The following is a 22,368-nucleotide window of genomic DNA, read 5'->3' on the forward strand; positions in this document are numbered from 1 at the left end:
TGTAGCCATAGGCTGGGATGCTGGGGTCACATGTTGATCCAGCCTTGGCTCCCATGTCATCTCTGGGGTGGACAAGGTCCACAGTGACTAAGGGGTGAAGCAAAGAAACCATTAGCATTTATACCTATCTTTGGAGTCTAGTAAGTCCATGTTCCATAAAATGCATATAGATCCCAAGTCTCAATGCTACACTTTACCTAAGATCTGACTCTCTCGTCCACCAGCAGCCATACAAAATAATCTTCTCTAAAGACCAGATCAAATATTGATTTCTTTGGGTAGTCTTCCTTGATCTCCAGCAGCTACAAATCTCTCTTCCTCTTCTTGGTTTGTGGGGCACATCATTTTATGGTTCTCTTGTTGGAGTTTACTGCTTTCTTCTCTGGGTAACTGCTAATCACATTTGTATGTGAGACATGCAGTAGACACTCATCATTTATAGTCTTCCATTTTCCCAGCAGATGGAAACTCCTTGAGTGCAGAGCCCAGTTGTCATAGCCCATTCAGATTGCTACAACAGAATACCATAGAGTGCATGGCTTAACCAACAAACACTTATTTCTCACAGTTTTGGAGGTTGGGAGGTCCAAGAGCAAGATGCCAATAGGTTTGCTATCTAGTGAGGACATGCTTCCTAGTTCATAGATGACCATCCTCTGGCTGTGTCCTCATATGGAAGAAGGGGTGAGGGGGCTCCCTGGGGTTCCTATTTTAAGGGCAAAAATTCTACTCATGAGAGCTTCACCTTCATGACCTAATCACCTTCCAAAGGCCCCATCTCCTAATGCCATCATATTGGGTGTTTGGATTTAACATAAGAATCTGGGATGGGGGGGACAAACATGCAGTCTATGACACCCACTCTTAGCTCTCCTACAAGTCAGTGCACTCAGGAAAGGCACCAGAACATGTTTGCTGAACATGAATGGCTAACCCCCAAATCCTTCCCGCTGAACTTCCATGGGCATTTTGTTTGGAAAAATAAGCTTCACAAAGAGGCTCTTATTACTGTTTCTAAGAGTCATTCTTGTTTAACATGGTTTGGTTTGAGCATCTGTAGGGGTCTTCTGAGTATGCTTTGTATCCCCCGAGCCAGTAAACGTGGAGCATAACGCACCAGGCCATTCAAAAAAGCGGTTCACCATGTGTGGAATTCTCTGCTGGCTGATTGAATTAAGTAAATATTTAGGGTTTTGAGGAACGTATCCTCACTAGGTACCCCAAACAAGTAGACTAGACAAGCAATTCCCGACTTCTAGGGAACTGAGAAACACCCTATTTTAATGGCAAAAACTTGCACAGATTTTCACTCTATGATGGTTGTACTTTTTAGAATCTGTAAATTGAGCACATATATAATGACAAAATGCCATGGATAATTTTAGGAATATTTTATGGTTTTTTTTTCTTTTTTTAATTATGTTCAATTAGCCAACATATAGTTCATAACTAGTTTTTGATGTAGTGTTCAACAATTCATTAGTTGCGTATAACACCCGGTTCTCAAGCAGGTTAGTCTTAACGGCACCTACAGGCATATATCTGGTGTCATTTTTATTTTTTATGGCAACTAAATAAAGATAAGAACATCAGTGCTTGTTGCCATGTGCTTTCATGGAGTCTTTGAAATTGTTCCTTTCCCCCCACGATGTGTGGCCCATGGATTGTCAGTCACTGCACTAAACTGTCCTTTTGATTAAACCTCATGGTCGAGGAACAGCACTGTGATGGATCTAACCAAGAGGAGAACCCACAACCTCTGAGCTTCCTCCAGTTGCTTTACTTTTTGTGTGTAAGTACAGCTTAGAGCCAAACTGTCTGCAAAAAGAAAAAGGTGAGATGGTTATATCTGTTTGAAGATAAATCTCACCAATAGTATCAGGCAGCCTAAAGCCAGACTAGAAACAGTGCCTTGCCCCCATCACCACCCCCCCACCATCCTGCAACTGGAACTTTCTTTGATCTGCTCCAGGATGCACTGTACCTCTCCCACCCATCCAACCTTTTGACCAGCCAACAAATCACTGGGCTGTAAAAAGGAAACCTGATATTTATTCCTCCAAATTAGAATGAAGGGGAACTATAGATAGTCTTATGTAAATAGAGTATTGTAAAAGAAGCTGCCCAAAGCTCATTTGTTTATTGAGTCTGATGGGGATCATAGAGGTCAATGTTGGGTGAGCCAGAGGTCCTAGGGGTACTTTACGGGCATCAATCTTTTCTTTCCAGTTGGACTTGACAGATTGGAAAAGGGGAAGTATGTCACAAACATGACAAGATTCTGAGCATCCAAGTGGTTGTTGTCCAGTTGTTTCTAGAAGGGAAATACCACTTCTTTATCAGCTCATCATGCAGAGCAGTTTCTGTGGGATGAATGATTTTAACATGAGTCAAAAGCAGAAAGAATGTCCTGAGCTCAGATATTAGCACTTTGGGGGGGATTTCTCCATCCTTGTGTGATAGGAGTCTGCCTCTGGGTGCTCAGGCAGGACAGTGCTTACTGCATACTTGGAGCTTTCTGTTATATCAAATCACACAAATTTGTTTCAATAGTTCAGACATACCCAATCTCTTTATCTTTCATCCTCAGCTGTTTCTGATTTGAGTCCGTGTTTCCTTAATATAAATTTTCCTAAGTTATTTTATAAAGTTGAGGACCTAATACAATTTCTGAATGTCACATAATCAATATGTTCTTGCTATTGCTATGGCAAGATGGAGGAAGGTTTCAGTTTGTGGCCCGTAGGTCAGAAGCGCAGGTGGCCTGGGGACCCCCAAGCTTGTGGCTTGTGTGCGAAGGGAGAGCCGTCTTGTTGGGCACTGAGCCTGTAAGCTATGGAGTCTAACTCCAGAAGGCTGGTGTCAGAACTACACTGCAATATTGTGGGAACGGAGTCATATTAATGGTGGACACAGAGAGAGAAGCCACAGGCTTCTCAGCTCTACACCTGCCCATGAGATACTTCAGGATCTTTCTGAGAATTCATTCCCCCCCCCCCCCCCATCTAGGTAGAGTGGGTCTAGCACTTGCAAATCCAAGAAACTCTGGTAGTCTTGGCAGGGAAGGAGGCCCTCAGAGGCCCTCCCTGATGAGATCTTGTTGAGTCCTACGGATCTCTAGCTCCCCAGAATCCGATCCTAAAAGGAGGCCAGGTGACAAGCCCACGAACCCTGCATGATCTCATTCCATCTTGCATCTCCTGCCCCAAGTCTGGTTAAGGGGTGCAGCCTGACCCTGCATCCCTTCCTGGACAGCTCTACTCTCCACCTGGACTGCAGTGGATGCTGCAGGGAACTCAGACCGGAAGGGCCTCGGGCTGCCTCCCCCAACTGTGACCATGAGAGGCCGTCCTAGGTGTCCTGGGCGGCCTTGACGTTAGGTTCTTCTGTCAGCCAAAAATAGAATTTTTCATCTGGCTATCTTTGGCCCATGTGTTCATGTCTTTGGTGTTTCAGTTTTATGTAATAACAGGATAAGAATCGTGTTGTCTCCTTATTGCTGTAATTTCTAAATATTAAAGACTGAAATATGGGTTTCTGAGGGGAAGCCAATGATCTAGATTCCCAATATACACTAATGGATGGTACGATTAATATTTAATTAGAATGGGGCGCCTGGGTGGCTCAGTCGTTAAGCGTCTGCCTTCGGCTCAGGTCATGATCTCAGGGTCCTGGGATCGAGTCCCACGTTGGGCTCCCTGCTGGGCGGGAAGCCTGCTTCTCCCTCTCCCACTCCCTCTGCTTGTGTTCCCGCTCTCGCTGTGTCTCTCTCTGTCAAATAAATAAATAAAATCTTTTTTTTTTTAAAGATTTTATTTATTTATTTGAGAGAGAGAATGAGAGAGAGCACATGAGAGGGGGGAGGGTCAGAGGGAGAAGCAGACTCCCTGCCGAGCAGGGTGCCCGATGTGGGACTCGATCCAGGGATTCCAGGATCATGACCCGAGCCGAAGGCAGTCGCTTAACCAACTGAGCCACCCAGGTGCCCAATAAATAAAATCTTTTTTTTTTTTTTTAAGATTTTATTTATTTATTTATTTGAGAGAGAGAGAATGAGAGAGAGCACATGAGAGGGGGGAGGGTCAGAGGGAGAAGCAGACTCCCTGCCGAGCAGGGAGCCCGATGCGGGACTCGATCCAGGGATTCCAGGATCACGACCTGAGCCGAAGGCAGTCGCTTAACCAACTGAGCCACCCAGGCGCCCCCCAATAAATAAAATCTTTAAAAAAAAATAATTAGAATGTTTTCTGGAATATTTTCCAGAAAATTTTAACTTAATTTTAGGTGTAAAAAGGTGCAGGCTTTTTTTTTTTTTTCCTCTTTTTTTCTTTGTGGCATTCATTTTTTTTTTCCTGTTCTTTTCGGTTCCTTATGTTGTTGCTGGAATGTGATTCATTGGACTGTCAGTATTGGTTTAGCTTTCTTTCTGGTGAATTTAGAAAATCTTCCAGCGATTTCACTCATTTAAATTACATGTGAGAAAATATTAAAAGTACATGGAAAATTTTACCTGGACATCTATCAGACCCAGGAGTCTTTAGGGATGGGGCCTTTTGCGAGCTTTGGGGGTATTTCTGATGACTGCCAAAGCTGGAACTGCAAAGTAATGCTTTTATAATTCCTCTAGGAATTATGGGTGCATGTTTTTGTAATCCCTTATCTGTCCCTCATAACTGGTAATAAGCTTTAAAAATAAACAAAAAAGGAGATGGTAGTGCTTTGTTCCAAGAGGCAGGAAGCAGGGGGCTAGTATTTTATTTCCGAGCCAGTCTTGGGCTAGAGAGAGGAGCTCAAGATGGAGCTGGGGGATGTCACTGGAGAGAACAGAACAGAGCAGCGTTAACCCTGCAGACGGAGGGTGAGGAAGCCCTTTGGAGGGTTTAGAGAAGGTGGGAAAAAAGACAAAGGAAGAAAGAAGGAGACTTTGGGTAGCCAGCAGAGCCACGGTGACCACCTCCAACAGCTCTCTTAGCCCCGGCCACAGTCCGCTCTCTGGACCTCCCAGTGAATATGCACTTCAGGTTTATACTGTAAGCCCCTCTCCACTGGGAGGCAGTCACCCCGGAGCTTCCTCTCCAAACTCCAATGACACGTAACCTACATGACTTTCTCGAGTTATATCCAGGGAATAAGTTGATTCCTGATGCTTCAAGCAAAGTGATTGGCCAGGGCTCAGCCTTGTGTTTTGGAAACCTCCATCATGACCCCTGCCTGCCCATCACCCTTGTCCTGTGGCCAACTGCCAAGCCTGGCTGACATCCAAACCTGGAACCCCATGAGTGCCAGAGAGACATCGATGCCAATGAATTTCAGAGTTTTGGAAATGTAGAAGCTTGTACAGCTGAGATCTCAACAGGCAACAGACTTTGTTTTCTGTACCTTTTAAATTACAAAACGAATAGACATTGATTGCTAAAAGTTCAAGCCCAACAGAAGAATATAAAGTAAATAGTGGATGTCTTCTATTCCATAAACCCCTCTCTTCTAGTCCAACTCCCTACATATAACACTGCTAACAGTTTTGTGTATATTCTTCCATACCCTTACCCATGCCCATGAACACACACACACACACACACACACACACACACACTTCCAGGACTTTTGTTCTTTTCATTTTGATAAAAATTTTTATTTTTTTTTAAAGATTTTATTTATTTATTTGAGAGAGAGAGAATGAGAGAGAACACATGAGAGGGGATAGGGTCAGAGGGAGAAGCAGACTCCCCGCCGAGCAGGGAGCCCGATGCGGGACTCGATCCCGGGACTCCAGGATCATGACCTGAGCCGAAGGCAGTCGCTCAACCAACTGAGCCACCCAGGCGCCCCATTTTGATAAAAATTTGAAAATGCAAGGCATTCACTTAGCTGTCAGCAGTATACCAAGGATGCCTTACGTGTTGGTATAAGTTTACAGTTGACCTCTGACCTCTGTTCCATAGACTTGCTCTGTCTGCCTTAACTCATTGAACATTTCCCTATTGATTGATATTTGAGTCATCTCTACTTATTTGATCATTCAATAAATATTTATTAGGCATTTATTAAATGCTAGCCTCTGGAGTGCCTGGGTGGCTCAGTCGGTTAAGCGTCTGTCTTCAGCTCAGATCATGATCCCGGGGTCCTGGGATTGAGCCCCATGTCAGGCTCCCTGCTCAGCGGGGAGTCTGCTTCTCCCTCTCCCTCTGTGCTCTCTCCCTCTGTGTTCTCTCTCTCACTCTCTCTCAAAGAAATAAATAAAATCTTAAAAAAAAAATAAATTCTAGCCTCTGTTCTAGACCAAGATTCCTGCCCTCACAGTGTTTCCTGCAATGGACACTCACGTGCCCCGTTCCTGATCATGGGGCAGATTTTGGGGGTATCATGTGTCAGACAGCATGAGGATTTTACATGTGGATGGGTCCTGCCCAAATACTGCATACCTAACTTTAGATTGTATCTTTTAAAATCCTATATATCTTTTTATTTCTGTGCAGAGAGAATCAGTTCTTTTTCAGAGTCCTATCTCCTGTGGACCCTCTGAAAGTGATTATATTTTAATCATAAATGCTGGAAGAATAATTGAAGTCATAATGGAAGAGCTCTTCTGTCAGGGAAACACTGATGGGATTTCTCCCTTGTATTTTGGCTCCTCTCCTTTCTCAGCCAGTGTAATTTAAACTGTGCAAAAGAACCATCATCCCAACACCTTCTTGGGCTCTGAAGTGCCTGGGGACTGCTGGAGGTCTCCAGTGAAATCTGACCTCTTTCTAGAACTTCTGAGGAAGGAAGGAATGTTTTAGACATCTGGAAGTCTGTTTCAGCCTCTCAGCAGCCTGGAGATTTCAGTTGACTCTCTCAGCTTGTGTGGTGGGATAAGCCTGCCCTGAGAACAGGGAAAGCAGCTTTGGAGAAAGAATCCTGTTAGGGTTTCCGATGTTTCCAAATGAACAGACTATACAGCATTAATTTAAGTCAGATCCGAGAGATTAATACAATGTCTTTCTTTTGCTAAGTGATCTCTGACTTCATGTCTCAATGTTTGCAGCATCTCTGGATATAAAGCAGGGTAATTGTTGCCATCTGCACCTGCCACGAGTGCAAAGAAACCAGGGTGGCTTTAAGAAAAGCAGGCATCAGGTTCTCCATCAAGGGGGTCTCAATTCTCTAATCCCTTTTCCTTAGGTGTTCCCGGGAACCTCTGCTTGGGGAGGGAGGAGAGAGATACTGGCTACGAGCAGAAGAGGGGAGTGTTCTATGGGAGAAAGGGTCAAAGGCACAGGAGTCCTGCAGCCAGAGTCTTGAGGTCAACTACCAGGATGGGCATTTACTAATGACATGACTGGGCACGTTACTGACCTCCCCAGGCCTCTGTTTTCTTGCCTGTAGAAGTGGATAATAATCCTGTACTCCGCAGGGCTGTTGTGAGATTTTCCAAATTTCTAGCCACACCACTGGCATTCAGATGTGGGTTTGGTGCACCGTGTTTAGCTGTGGGACCGATTAGGCTGGAGGGCAAGAGAGCTGGGGCGGGAGGTACGTGATTTCCTCCGCTTATGGTCCGAGAGGGCACACTCTGCTGCTTAGATCCTACAGACCCAGGTCTCAGCCCCTGGACCATGGTTTCCTCCATGTGGACTCTGGCCGAGTCATTTAACCTCTCTGAGCCCCTCCTTCCTTGGTCAGTCACAAGGAGGCAGCGGCGGCCCCCACATCTGAAGGGTGTCCGTGAGGCCCACGCAGGACGATGCCCGGAGGGTCTGCACTGAGCGGCCTGCAGAGATGGTGGCCCTCGCCCCTCAGTGTCATTCCATCCTCACTCCTGCCACCCCCTTCTCTTTGCTTCTGCCTGAATTCCTTGAGGCGGACGAGTAATTTTAGTCAGCCGGCCACATGCCCATTTGGCAGAGTGAATGAGGAAAACCGTGGTCCTTTTCCACTGTGTAGACATCGGTTCTCTGTCTTCAGCCCAGAGAGGGAGCCAAACCTACGGGGTCATTTTCTCAGAAGACGTGCTACCTGTGCCGAAAGGGAAATGATTATTCTTGGCAGAGATCCCTTACGGTTCCAATGGACGAATTGATGCAAAAACCTTCACTGGACGGTTTTATCTAAGTTGCTTGGGGAGCGTTTTGAACTAGTGTCAACGAGGCGGTGGATCCGTGCGCTTTGTTCACTCACTGCCCTCGTAGCTGCAGCCCTGGCCTCACTGAGATTATTTTATGAAAGGCTGGGTGACCAGTAACACTTTCCTTTACACGTTCCCTAATACAAATGCTCTTCCCCTTGCCCCTTGGTGTAGGATGCTGGGATTTCAATCAAGTGGGCACGTGGGCAAGTACAAAGGCGTGTGTTCATTCATTCACTACTCATCCATCCAGCAAATGTTTACTGTGCACCTGTTACATGCCAGGCACTGATCCAGGTCATGAGAGCACAGTAACGAGGAAGAAACGTAGTGCCCGCCCTATGGAGCCTACAGTGCAGTGAGTGAGAAACAGGCATCAAATAATCACACGGCGAACCACTAAAATACAAGCAAAGATAAGTGCTAAAGAGGAGAGACACATAGTATGGGATATCTAACCTATTCAGATCTGCCCTTTATGATATGGGAGAGCTGACCTATTCAGAAGGGACAGGGAAGGCTTTGCTGGGGAAGTGGTACTTGAATGGAAATCTGAAGGATGAGGATGGGCTAAGCTGGTTCAAGGTAGAACATTCCAGAAGGATGGAGCAGCAAGTTTAAAGGCCCTGCGGTGAGAGAACATGCATGCTACAGGAATTGAGAAAAGGCCAGCATGGCAGTGAGTGAGGGATGAAAAGTCAAGATGAGTCTGAAGAGGAGACACACAGGCTGTGCAGAGCCTGGTGGGCGTTGCTGGGAATTTCTCTTTTCTATTCCAGTACCAAATGAGAAACCACTGTTGGAAGGTTTTATGAGTGGGTAGTTTGTGTGTGTATGAGCGTGTGTGTTATATGTGACTTGTTTTTCCATTTTGGAAGCACCTCTTGGCTGCAGTGTGGGGTCAGAAATGGGGGAGCAGTTAGGGCGCCAGGGAGGGACAGTGGACAATTGGCCTGAAATGATTGTGGAAATGCCTGGGCCTCTGAGAGTATTCAAGAGATACACCTGACAGGATATACTTTTGGATTCAGAAATGGAGGGATGGAGAAGTTAGGGCTGACATTCAAGGTGCCAACTTGCCTAACAGGGTGGACGGTCGAGCCATTCACTGAGCTGGGAAACACTGGGACAGAGCCAGGCAGGCAAAGGAGATGGGGTGGAGGCAGCATGTGGAAAACCCCGAACCCTTCCTCACAGCATTCTCTGGGCCTTGCCCCTGTCTCCCTGTAGCTCACCTCCCTGCAAGGAGGAAGCTCCTTCTGAATTCTATACCACACTCACCTCTACCAACAAGCTTCCAGATTTCTCCTCATCGAACATCACCACTTTGCCATGTTTTCGTACTCCTCAGGGAACTCAGTTCTACCTCTAAAAGAAATGCAATTTCATCTAGGCCGAGTCTAAGTCAAGTTCACTCTCCTTTTGGTAAAAAAAGAAAAAAAAATAACAGTATCAAGAGCCACCATTCCTTGCAGGGCACTGTGCTTGGTGACTAACATTTGCAACCTTATCTGAGCTTGGGACTAAGTCAGATCTCCAGCAAGCGATGAGCCTGATTCTGGTTCAAGCCATCAAGGAATTAGTTGATTGAACAGACACTCCTTGCCAAGAACCTACTGTGCTATGCTTGGCCCTTGGGATACAAAGACAGGATATGGACCTGTCCTCAGCGTGGGGTGAGGAAAGAGGGGAGACCCAAATGAGCCACTGTGTCCTGGCTTGAAGAAATGATCTGGCAGGGAAGACACATGCATTGAGACGTGGCTATAGGCAGAATGAAGTGATGTAAGGAGTGGGTCCTGGATTACAGAGGAGAAGGGATTCACTTACAGGCAGGATTGTGCAGGCTTCCGGGCGGAGGTGGCACTTGTTTGGGGGGGGTGTGGGATGAATAAGAGTACAGGATGTAGAGTGGATGAGGGAAAGACATTCTGGGCACAGAAATCAAAGTCAAAGCAGGGGGTATGTTTGGGGAAGGGAAGATGGTGGGGGCTGCTGGAATGCTGGGTACGTGGATGGGGAAGCAGTGAGAGATGAGGCAGAAACTAGAAAGGGCCAGACAGTGGAGGCCTTCCTATGCTTCCTATTCCCTAATCTACTCTATGATCGTGCTTACAGAAATTTGCCAATTAATATGTGTAAGGATGCTCACTGTAGCACTCTTTGTCATGGAAAAAAATAGAAGAAAAAATAAAATAACAGGAAACAACTTGTGATGGCTAATTTTATGGGTCAACACGACTAGACTAAGGGATGCCCAAATAGCTGGTAAAATAGTATTGGAGGTGATGCTGCAGGTGGCCGCAGCTGTGACAAGTTCCCGAGGAAAGGGAGTGGGAAGACAGTGCCTGTAATTTAGAAAAATGACTCAGGTGGCAAGGGGAAGAATGGGTTGGAAAGGTGAGATGTTAGAGGCAAGTTTCTAGATTTAGGTCGCTATTATGGGCTGCATTGTGTTTCCCCAAGCACCCTAACACCCTGTACCTGTCACTGTGATCTTATTTGGAAATAGGGTCTTTGCAGATGTCATCAAGGTAAGATGAGACCATTAGAGTGAGTCCTAATCCGATGTGACTGGGGTCTGCATAAGAAGAGGGAAATTTAGACACAGTCACACACAGGGAGGGCGCCATGTGACAACCATGGAGGCAGGGATTGTTGCTATGCAACAGCAAACCGAGGAGTGCCAAGGAGCTCTGGTGATGGAGAAGCTATGAGAAAGGCATGGAACAGATTCTCCCTTGAGCCTTTGAGAGAGTGCGTTCCTGCCAACACCTTGCTTCCAGACTCCTGGCCTCCAGAACTGTGAGAGGGTAGGTTTCTGGAGTTTTCAGCGCCCCCAGGTGTGGTGGCCTCTTAATGGCAGCCAGAGCAGCCCCCAAAGCTTCCTGAAAACCAGCCGGCCTGGGCCTCAGCCTCAACGTTACACAGAGGTGCGGTGCCCAACCCGAGGCCGAATTCAAAGCACCAACTGTCTTGGTCAAAGGAGGCTGTGAGGACCTTCAACAGCTCAAGCAAGTCCTCAAGAACGTGCTTCAGAAGGCGGTGGAGACTGATCCCCTTCTGCCTCAGCAGAAGCCATGAAGCGCCCTTGGGAGCGAGGCTGGGAGAGAGGGTGCAGCCGAGTGGGAGGCTGCTCTGTGCTCCCCTGAAACCCCAACTCACTCCTGGAGTTCCAAGAAGCATTACAATGGCAGGGCCAGAAGGGGCAGCAGTGATACCACACTCCGGATGCTTCTGAGACTTTAAAGCCTGAGGGTTGGTCCCTCTGACAACTAACTTGGAGTGGGATGTGCCCTGTGCCCTGCATGGGGAGACTGCCGGCGCCTCTGGGTTTAAGCCGCTGCCTCCTGTCACTGACTCAGGGGCAGTTTAAAAATGAAAGTGAGAACCTCGCTCTGTAATTAAAGAATGCAAATCAGAGCAACAAAGAGGACTTTGTTCATGCATTGAATTGGAGAGAAATTACATTAGGTGTTGGGGACAGGAGAGGGAGGCGGTGTGTGGCAGTCAATCTCAGAATGTTGATGGGAGTGGAAATGTTTGCAGCCTCTCAGGAGGATCCTGTCTATCAAAATGTTTAGTGATAGACAGGGTCCTATACAGCACAGGTAAGTTCCTACACTACTACGAATCTACTCTATGATCCTGCTTGCAGAAATTTGCTAATTGGCATGTGTAAGGATGCTCACTGTAGCACTGTTTGTCATGGAAAAAATAGAAAAAAAATAATAAAATAACAGGAAACAACTTGTGATGGCTAATTTTATGGGTCAACACGACTAGACTAAGGGATGCCCACGTAGCTGGTAAAATAGTATTTCTGGGTGTGTCTGTGAGGGGGTTTCCAGAAAAGAATAGCATCTGAATCGGCAGGTGGATCTCATCGAAGTGGATGGGCAAGCTAGCGAGAGCCTGAGTAGAACAAGGTGGAGGAAAGATGGATTTGTTCTCCACTTAACCTGGGCCGTCCATCTCCTGCCCTCAGACACTGGGACTCCCGGTTGTTGGGCCTTCACACTCAGACCAGGACTTAAACCATTGGCTCTCCTGGTTCTCAGGCCTTCAGATTTAGGTTGAAAACACTCCACCAGCTTTCCCGGCTTGCAGACAGCAGATGGTGGGACGTCTCCGTCTCCATAATTGCATGAGCCAAACCCTCATAATCAATCTCTTTCTGTATATCTGTATATATCCTATTGGTTCTGTTTCTCTGAGGAACTCTAATACACAACCTAAATGTTGTTCAGTAGGAAACTGGATGATTTTATTATGTACATCTATACAATGAATTACTAAAATTAATTGGGAGACTATTCTGGGGTAACTGTACTGCTGGATGGAGTATAACTTGGTACAATCACTTTTTTATGTTTTAAACTAAAATAACTTTATTTGAGCTGAAAACACAATTCTATAACTTGGAAACTGTTTTTCAGCCTCTGCTAAGAATGAACAAATGCATACCAATATAAACCCACAGGTCTACTCCTGTGTGTATTCCCCACAGACTTGCATCATATAATCAACAAAAGACATTAAGAATGTTCCCAACAGCATCATTTATAATAGCCCAAATTGAAAACAATGCAAATATCCAAACATTGTAGACTGGGTCAATAAATTGTGGAATAGGCATATTATTAGAATCCTATGCAGCAATGAAAGCAAACTGCTTCTCTACACAACAACATGGGTGAATCTTACATGGTTCCAGGTTCCAGGTCTGTAGCTCAAAATCCTGTAAAACTAAATGAGTGATAGAAGTCCAGGTGGGGGTGACATTTGTTGGGGGTAAGTAATGACTGGGGTGAGATATGGCAGAGTCTGTTTCTTGGCATAGGGTGATTACTTGAATGTGTTCATTTTGAAAATTCATCAAGCTCTACACTGATGATTTTGGTACTTTATTTACGTAATACTTCAACGAAAAATTTACTTAAAAATAGATACCACTCAACAACAAAAAGAACAAACAACCCAATTTTAAAAAATGGGTCAAGGACTTGAATAGACATTCCTTCAAAGATATATGGATGCCCAATACACGCATGAACAGATACTCAATATCACTAATCATTAAGGAAGTGCAGATCAAAACTTTAATGAGTTACCACTTCATACCCATTAGGATGGCAATGACTTTAAAAAAGAGGGAAAATGGCAGGTATTGGTGAGGATGTGGGGAAATTGGAACCCTTCTCCATTTCTGGTGGAAATATAAAATTGTGCAGCTGCTGTGGAAAATGGTTTGGTAGTTCCTCAAAAAGTTAAACATACAATTACCATAGGATCCAGCACTTCTACTTCTAACCATATACCTCAAAGAATTTAAAGCAGGGACTCAACAGTACTTGTATACTAATAGCCAGAAGATGAAAGCAACCCAAGTGTCCATCGAGAGATGAATATGTCCACACAACGGAATATTATTCAGCCATAAAAAGGAATGGCTACACCAGCGATGTGCTTTGAAAACATTACGTTAAGTGCAATAAGCCAGACACAAAAGGATCAATAGTGCATGAAATCCCCATGTATGAGGTACCTGAAATAGACAAATTCATTGAGACAGGAACTAAAATGGAGGTTATCATGGGCTGGTGGGAGGGAGAATGAGGAGTTAGTATTTAATAAGTATGGAGTTTCAGTCTGGAATGATGAAAAGTTCTGGAAATGGATAGCAGTGATGTTGCCTATGGTTATGCATCTGACAGTTCGAATGTACTTAATGCCCCTGAGCGGTACACTTAAAAGGGTAAATTTTATGTATATTTTATCACAAGAAGAAAGAAAGATGATATAAATAAGAAATAGAGATCTATATGATATGAAATGATCGTTAACACATATTAAGGGAAAAATCAAGAACAGCATATATAAAGAACCTAACTCTAATTGAATATTTTAAAAGCATGTGCAAATAGATGCAGTTACTTTAATATTTTAACCCAAGGATGTGCACGAAACTTTGATGGTGCTTATCTTTGCAGAGGACTGGAAGTAGCAGGGAGAGCAGGTGGTCCTTTTTTACTGAAAACCTTTCTCTGTATAGTCTGAGATCTTCTTTCCCCTCCAGGCACATGCATTGTCTTTGTTCAAATAACCATAATATAACAAGGGAGGAGGGAGTGCACGGAAGTTCTCTTGTAGTCACAGCTCCCCAGTCCTGTGGGGAGCAGTCCCGAGCCCAGAGTGGGAAACAAGCGAGCAGAGCCACTGGCTTTGTGCGCCCCTGCTTCTCCCCAGGACGGCGTGACACAGGACAGGCTGATTATTGCACTTACATCCTGGAATGAGCAAAGCCTGGGGCTCCTGTTTATGGGAGACCCAGTACCGTTCATTTTTATAGGCCAAATTATAGAACTCTTCACCTTTGTTTTATGTAGTTGTTTCGATAATAGAAACTGGAGTACTTGCCCAAGAAAGTAAGGGAGAGCCAACCGGTTATGTCTTTGAACAATAACCTGCCTTAGAGTTAATGCCTGCAAATCACTGATGTTAGTAGAGTCGTTTCCCGGAGGAAGCGTCCACGCTCCTAGATGGGTTTTGGACTTTCTGGAGACTCAATGGAGCTGTTTGCATTATTATCACTGTGAAGTAGAGTCATTATTCCACCGAATCTGTGACAAGTGTGACAATGGAGCAGGGCCTTGCTGTCCCCTAATTGCCTTCTTTGTGGAAAGCAAATTCCTTGGGCCTGAGCTATTGGTCCAATGAGATGTTTATTAAAGTATCTCACACGCGAGCAGGAAAGAAGTCCCACATTTTCCCAGAATTCAAGGAACATGGCTGTCTCTTGTGTCAAATAGCTGTAGAGTGGCTGTCCCCAAGAGCTTTAGAGCATTTTCACTCTGTCAAGTGGCCCCAAGAGACATGAGACAGACACCACTTCAAAACCACGGGGACAGGGTGTTAATGAAATACCTCATCACTGAGAAGTTTCTGGTTGACTCAAAAGTGTAACTTCCCTTTGGAGGAGCATTGCTAGTTTCAAAAATTAAAGTATAATCAGGTGGGACAAGAATCCTGTTTTTCCAGCAGTGGATTCCAAACCTGGGTTTAGCATGGCAAAGAAAAACATTTTATTGCTTCAACAGAAACTCTTCATTGTACCCATTTCACAGCATAGTTTTGCTTCTGTTTTATGACAAGGGAATCTCTGGGTTATGATGTGGTGGCTTCCCTGAACAATCTCACCATCCAGCAAGTTCCCACTAGTTCCAGCAAGATCCCACTATAGTCCCCAGCCGGGGTGGGGTGGTTGCTTCCATTAGGTTGGTCAAAAACAGAGCTGACAGCTGCAGAAATCCTAGGTTGTGGATAATGCTCAGAGGTGTAGGCTTTTCTGTGAGGAAGGCTGTGCTCATTCGTTTCATTTGAGAAGGCATAGACACCAAGTAATTACCACTCCACAAGGAGGGCGTCTAATCATCATTAATCCCTCTGGGGTGTGCATTATGCCACCAGCCCTGTGATGAGCAGGTCTGGAATTAATCTGGGCGTAACACGGCATCCTTGTCATTTAGCATTGGTTAATCTCTCTCTCTCTCTCTCTCTCTCTCTCACACACACACACACACACAAAACCAGAAGCCCTGAGCATATTTTCTATGGGAATGTGGAACACAGAGGGAACGGACTAGGATCTGCATTTGGGTGGAGCCTGGAAGATGACAAAACCAAATTTGTGTGATGCCGAGACTCTGAGGAAGTCCCAAGGGCAGGCTCAGACTTCCGTCATCCCTTCCTTATGAGTGAAGTCAGGATGAGATGGGAGGAAGGTACCTGATGACTGGGGTGGGTCGGAGGACAGACAGATGCTCCTGGTACCCAGGCCTAGCCTGGCCTTCCCTGCCAGAGCCGTGCTGTCTGGAGTTGATCTCATCTGGGATGAGAATGACACAGTGGGCCTATTAGCAAGTATAAATTAGTATAAATTAGACTAATGTGATAATGATTGTCTGCCAGTTCTTTTAGGAATTATACCAAGACACACGTAATGTATCCTTTTTTTTTTTTTTAGTAGAATAATCTGGAGATAAATCATGATTCATTTTCATGGGCAGTTTTATCAACTGTGAGGTTCCCCCCTACCTTCTGCATCTAATAAGCTATAATTTGCATCACGTCCTTGTTTTTATTAGCCTTGTTTTATTTTAGACTGAGCAGTTGTGTTTCCTCCCTGTTTCAACATTTTCCCAAAGAAGAAAGATGGAAGAGGGGCGCCTGGGTGGCTCAGTCGTTAAACGTCTGCCTTCGGCTCAGGTCATGATCCCAGGGTCCTGGGATCGAGCCCCGCATTGGGCTCCTGCTCAGCAGGAAGCCTGCTTCTCCCTCTCCCACTCCCTCTGCTTGTGTTCCCTCTCTCGCTGTGTCTCTCTCTGTCAAATAAATAAAATCTTTTAAAAAAAAAAAAAGAAGAAGAAAGATGGAAGAGCACACACTTCCAAGGTTTAGATCCACAGGCTGGAGTCAGGAGCAGTCTCTCATTCCCAATCAGGCAGTGTTCTGGGATCACACTTCTTTTTTTTAAAAAGATTTTATTTATTTATTTGACAGAGAGAGAGAGACAGTGAGAGCAGGAACACAAGCAGGGGGAGTGGGAGAGGGAGAAGCAGGCTCCCCGCAGAGCAGGGAGCCCGATGCGGGGCTCGATCCCAGGACCCTAGGATCATGACCTGAGCCGAAGGCAGATACTTAATGGACTGAGCCACCTAGGTGCCCCATGGGATCACCCTTCTTGATCCTACCTGGGTGCCTTTGCGCCTCCTGGTCTCCTGAACAGCCCTGTCCTCACTTGGCATACCTGGGGACCCTGCTCCTTCTGATGTCTCCCCTCTGAAACCTCCCCTGCCCCTGCCCCAGACATCTATTCATTCAAAACATGTTTGAAATGATGTGATGGGCACTTATTAGGGCACTGGGGTGCCGTGGTAGACATAGCAGCCCTAGCACCTGTCCTCCTGGAACTTAGAGTTTAGTGAGGACACAAGATAAAAAAATAATAAGTAAATAAGCAAACACAATTATTTAAACAGTGGTAGGTTATATAAAGATAACCAAACGCTAAGATGGAGCATGACAGAGGAACTCTCAGGTAAGGCAGTTGAGAGAAGCCCTCTTTCCGGAGGTGACCTATAATCTGACCCTTGGAGGATGAGCAGGAGCCAGTTGACCCTAGAGCAGGGGAAGGGCATTTCGGAACCTGGGAAGGCCAAAGGAAGGAGCAGGGCGAGTTTGAGGAACTGAAAGAAGCCTGCAGGACTGGGGAGAACATGGATTAAGGGCTCCCAGTCTGTGCCCTCAAAACCTTTTGTGCATACTCCCCATATAGGGTGCCTTGTGGTTCTCTAAGTTGGGTATCTGGATGTCTGCCTCCTGTCTCTGCTCTTACCCTCTGGCGTCTCCAGCAACTTGGTCCCTCCTGGACACACAGTAGGTATACAGTGTGTGTTTGTTGGATGGAGAAGTCCATGTCGCTGGTCTCGTCTGTGCTGGGTGCTTGTTATGTGGCTCTGTGTAAGCTGGTACCTGGGAAGGACGCCTCAGGGGCTGCAGAGCCTCCGGGTGATGGCATCAAAGGGCTGTGGGCCACAGTTTCCAATTGCTGGGATCTTCCTTGGTATTCTCTCTAGGCACAGAATTGTCCAGACTGTGTCTCATGGCTGACATGCTGGTATTTCTGCTTGCGGTCCTTGCTCTGGTTAATTCTGGTTGCTTGCCTAACTGCAGCAACTTTGGCTTAATGCCATAAATGAGTTCCATAGATAGCAATGTAGATAGCCCAGGCTTTGAGGCGAGAACAGACACGGGAGATCATCAATCCAGTCTTCTCAGGGGAACGTGACTTATCCAAGGTCACACAACAAGCTACCGACTGGAAGGAGACTGGCTCCTGGAGCCCTTGACTCCCAGGCTTTGCTATGTCCACTGGCCATCTGGTCTCCACTATGCCTCGCCTCTCCGGGTTCCTCCACATACAAAAGGCTAGGAGGGTGGGGCTAGAGCCTGGGCTCCGGAGCCCGCCTGCCCTGGGGCCAATGCCAGGTGCACTGCCGAAGCCTGGCTCCCACACTGAGCAATGCCTCAGTTCCCCCCTCTTCAAGATGGAGTAACAGCTAAATTTATCGTTTAGTGCAATGATAGTTCAGTTAAATTACGTAATTCATGCGAAGAACCTGGCACTTAGTATAAGAACTTCATAAATGTCAACTATGATTATCCTTTCTCTCTATTCTGAAGTCAGCACAGGCTCAGCACACATTTCCAATAATTCTTTCCTTCATGCATTTTTTTTCTCTCTATTATCTACTGAACTGAATTTTATTTATCCATCTCTCCCCGGGCAAATGTTGGAAAAATTATAAATCCCAAGCTACTGTTTCCTCATTAAATTTTAGAAAATGACACCGTAGTGCTATGATGCGCTCTTGCCCAACGCTCACAGTGTAGGGAGGAGGCTTATTCTGATTAGAGAAGTTAATTAGTCATGCGCAAGCAATGTAAATAGTGTGGAGGAGAAGGGGCCTCTGTGGGGAGAGAAATGGCTTGGATCGTGGTCTTGAAGTTGAGATTATAAGTGAGACAAAGGATTCACGTGCATAAAATACATCCTGATAAAGAGAAACCGAGAAAATGCAAATGGAAATGAAAAAGTTTGAAAAGGCTTCAGTTGTCTAAATGAAACACTGAGCTTCATGTCTTATATTTATCAGATGCCTAATGAGGATTTAAATGGAGGGGTAGGGGCACCTGGGTGGCTCAATCGGTAGAGCATCCGACTCTTGGTTTCGGCTCGGGTCATGATCTCAGGCTCAGGTCACAATCTCAGCATTGTGAGATCGAGCCCTGTGTTGGGTTCCGAGCTCAGTGGATAGTCTGCTTGAGATTCTTCCTCTCCCTCTCCCTCTGCAAGCCCCCTTCCCCCACTCTCTCTCTCTCTCAAATCAATCAATCAATCAATCTTTAAAAAAATAAATGGAGGGGAGGAGACAGGTGAATAGTAGGCAGATGGGTGGACAGACAGGTGGACAGGTGGAGAGTGGGCAGCTGGGTGGATGGAGGGGTGGCTGGCTTTGTGGGAGAGTGGATGGAGATAGCCAGACAGATGGATGGGGGATGGATAGATGGAGAGGTAGGTAGATGGGCTGGTGGATTAAGACAAAAGGTTCACCTGATTTTTCACATTAACTCATCTGGAGCTCCATGAAGTATTGCAAATAGTAAGTATATCCATGTGAAGTTACGTGTTTTATTTCCTCAACTATCAATAAGAAAAAAAACAAGTACAAATCAGCCTTGTAGACGAAAGGCAGAATTATCTTTTTATTCTCTGTATAGAAAATAACACAAAATTATTGTCACATGAATAGGCAAAAAAAAAAAAAGGCAGGAAAGAAGTAATACAAGGTTGTATCAGGCAGCTAATTAATAACAAATTACGTTGGTTTTCTGGATTTTGTGATGTTAAAATTATGATTTATTTTCTCATTCTTAAAAAAATTCACTTTTTTTTTAAAGATTTTTATTTATTTATTTGAGAGAGAGAGACTGAGAGAGAGAGAGCATGAGAGGGGGGAGGGTTGGGAGGGTCAGAGGGAGAAGCAGACTCCCTGCTGAGCAGGGAATCCAATGCGGGACTCGATCCAAGGACTCCAGGATCATGACCTGAGCCGAAGGCAGTCGCTTAACCAACTGAGCCACCCAGGCGCCCTAAAAAAATTCACTTTTGTTTTTAATTTTATTTTTGTGATGTTGTGATATTGTAAGCTTTTTCTTAAAGAGGGAACCCAAAAGTGTTTACATTTCAGGCCCCGCAAAACCTGGGTTCCTCCTAATGGAAGCATAAACTTTACCTTCCTGGTCCCCACTCTGCTCTTCTTCACTCACACCTGCCACTATCCTAGCCCTAATTAAACCAGACCACTTGTCTGCTGACACCCAAGCCCCTGAGCGGGCTAAGAGATACCTAACTTGGATGTCGGTGTCTGGTCTCAGAATGGGCACTTGGCACTGCTCCACCCCATGCTGCGTTTTCTCGGTAAACCCGCCTTCCCACGATTGTCCATGACGATGTCATACCGGTGCTTTCCTCAGAGCTCCAACATCTCACCCTGTCTACTTTCTTAGCTGATGACTTCTGTTCTTTCACTGAGAAAATAGACAGGAACCACCCACCTCCCTCAATCTACCAATCAGAGTCCTCTGCCCCATCCTTCCTGGAAGATGCAAAGATCTGAAAGTAACAGGTGCTTGGATGTCCCACTGTTCTCCTTAGCCCCCTCTGGAGGCCACTGGGGACAGTTCTCTTTCAGGCCAACATCCTCCTGGTTCTCTGCCCAAGGGGGTTCTTTGGTCATGGGTGTGGGGGCATCTAGAAGAGCCGAGGAGCCCTTAGTCAATAGGGGATGGGGTGAGTGCTCACCCTCTGTGGAACAGTTCTGATTCTCAGCGACCGCAGCTGGATGGAGCCCCAGTGTCCACAGCAGCTGATGCACATACCCGCTCTTGACTTTCTTCCCTTCCCTGTCTTTTTCCCAAGCTCTCACTGTGCTTCTTGGGATCCACCTTCCTAGTAAGCTACTTGCCCCTGAATCTTTGCTCAGAGTCTTCTTAGTCTTCAAATTCTATCCCAAACCCACTGGGTCCTTACCCTCTTCACCAGCAGCACCCCGGTCTAAGCCACCCTCACCTCGCACGTGTAATATTGTGGAAGCCTCTCTTTCTTTCTCCGCTTCCACTGTCACCCCATGTGGTTATTCTATCCAGAAAAGCTGGAGGATCTTGATCTTTCAAGTGCATAAATCAAATCATGGGACTCCTCAGCTTAAAATCCTTGGATAGTTGCCCACCAAATGTCAAGTAATATCCAAGAAGCTCTCCCCAACCCCTCCACCTCCCTGGCTCCATCTCATTTCCTGTACCCCCTCAGCCAAGCTCTGTTCCCATGGGTCTTTGCTCTAGAACATGCCAAGCTTGCTCCTGTCTCAGACCCTGTGCTCGAGTGTTACCTCCTCAGAAAGGTCGTCCCTTTCTGATAGAAGGAACAATGGTCCCCTAAAGATGGAACTTCCTAATCCCCGGACCCTGTGAATATTGACCTCACTTGGCAAAAAGGGAGTTGTGTATCTTGAGATGGAGCTATTATCCTGAATTGTTTGGATGGGCCGGTGTAGCCACTATAGAATCCTTATAAGAGAGAGGCAGGAAGATCAGAGTGAGAAAAGGCAATGGAATGAGGGAGTGGGAGAGGGAGCAGGAAGAGAGGAGAGAGGAAGACGCTATGTTGTGGAGGACAGGATCAGGAACGTTGGAAACGGATTCTTACCCGGAGCCTCTGGAAGGGATACAGCCCTGCCAACACTGTGATTTTAGGGCTTCTGCCCTCCCCCCCAGAAATGTAAGAAAATAAATTTGTGTTTACGTAAGCCACTAAGTTTGTGTTCCTTTGTTATGATGTGATTTGAAGTTTAGGTCTGAGAGCGAACAGCCAAGAAAGAATTCTTGAGACGTTTTTGGTGCAAAAAGATGACTTTATTATAGCACGTCGACAGCACCCGTGGGCAGTAAGAGCTGCACTGGGATTGTGAGGAGTGACTGATTATATACTTTTTAATTAGTGGGGGTTAGGGATAGTGTTAAGTCTCTAAGGAATCTGGAAGCAAGGCTTTCAGGACCGTGAGGGGCTAGCTGCTGTTAAGGTAAGATTACTCTTCGTCTTTAATAAAACATAAACATGAAGGTATTAAGGCAGCTATGAGTTCCTTGAGGAGTATCATGCTGTGTATGTTTCAGGTCTCTACCCGTGGGCTGCAAGCTGTAAGGAAATTTAATTTTGGTTACATTTCTCTTGCCTTTGTTCTCATCAGTTACAGCAGCAACAAGGAAGGAGCAGATCCTCCGTGAATCTTTATGTTGTGCTTTTCTCCCCAGCACTGAGCACAATCTCATCAGTACCATTTGTGATTTGTTTGTTTACTTGTTTACTCCTTGTGATGCCATCTAGAACATAAGCTCTGTGAAGGCGGTCTGTGTTGGTCACGACTCTACTCCCAGCAGCACCCGGAGGTGGGGCGGTGCCTTGCAAAGTCTGCACACCTACAAGTGTCCCTGCCCGTCCCATGCCTGACACGACTTGTTGAACGCATGATGAAGACTGTTCCCCATCATGACCATTGAAATATGCTTTTCTCTACCTGCAGAGACGGACTTCCCCTTGGCTGCACGTGCCATGTGAGTTGTTCTTCTCCTCAGTATTG

The sequence above is a fragment of the Mirounga angustirostris genome, unplaced genomic scaffold (assembly GCF_029215605.1).
Source record: "Mirounga angustirostris isolate CCGP_5_RB_7025 unplaced genomic scaffold, mMirAng1.0.hap1 SCAF_6, whole genome shotgun sequence".
Taxonomy (NCBI): Eukaryota; Metazoa; Chordata; class Mammalia; order Carnivora; family Phocidae; genus Mirounga; species Mirounga angustirostris.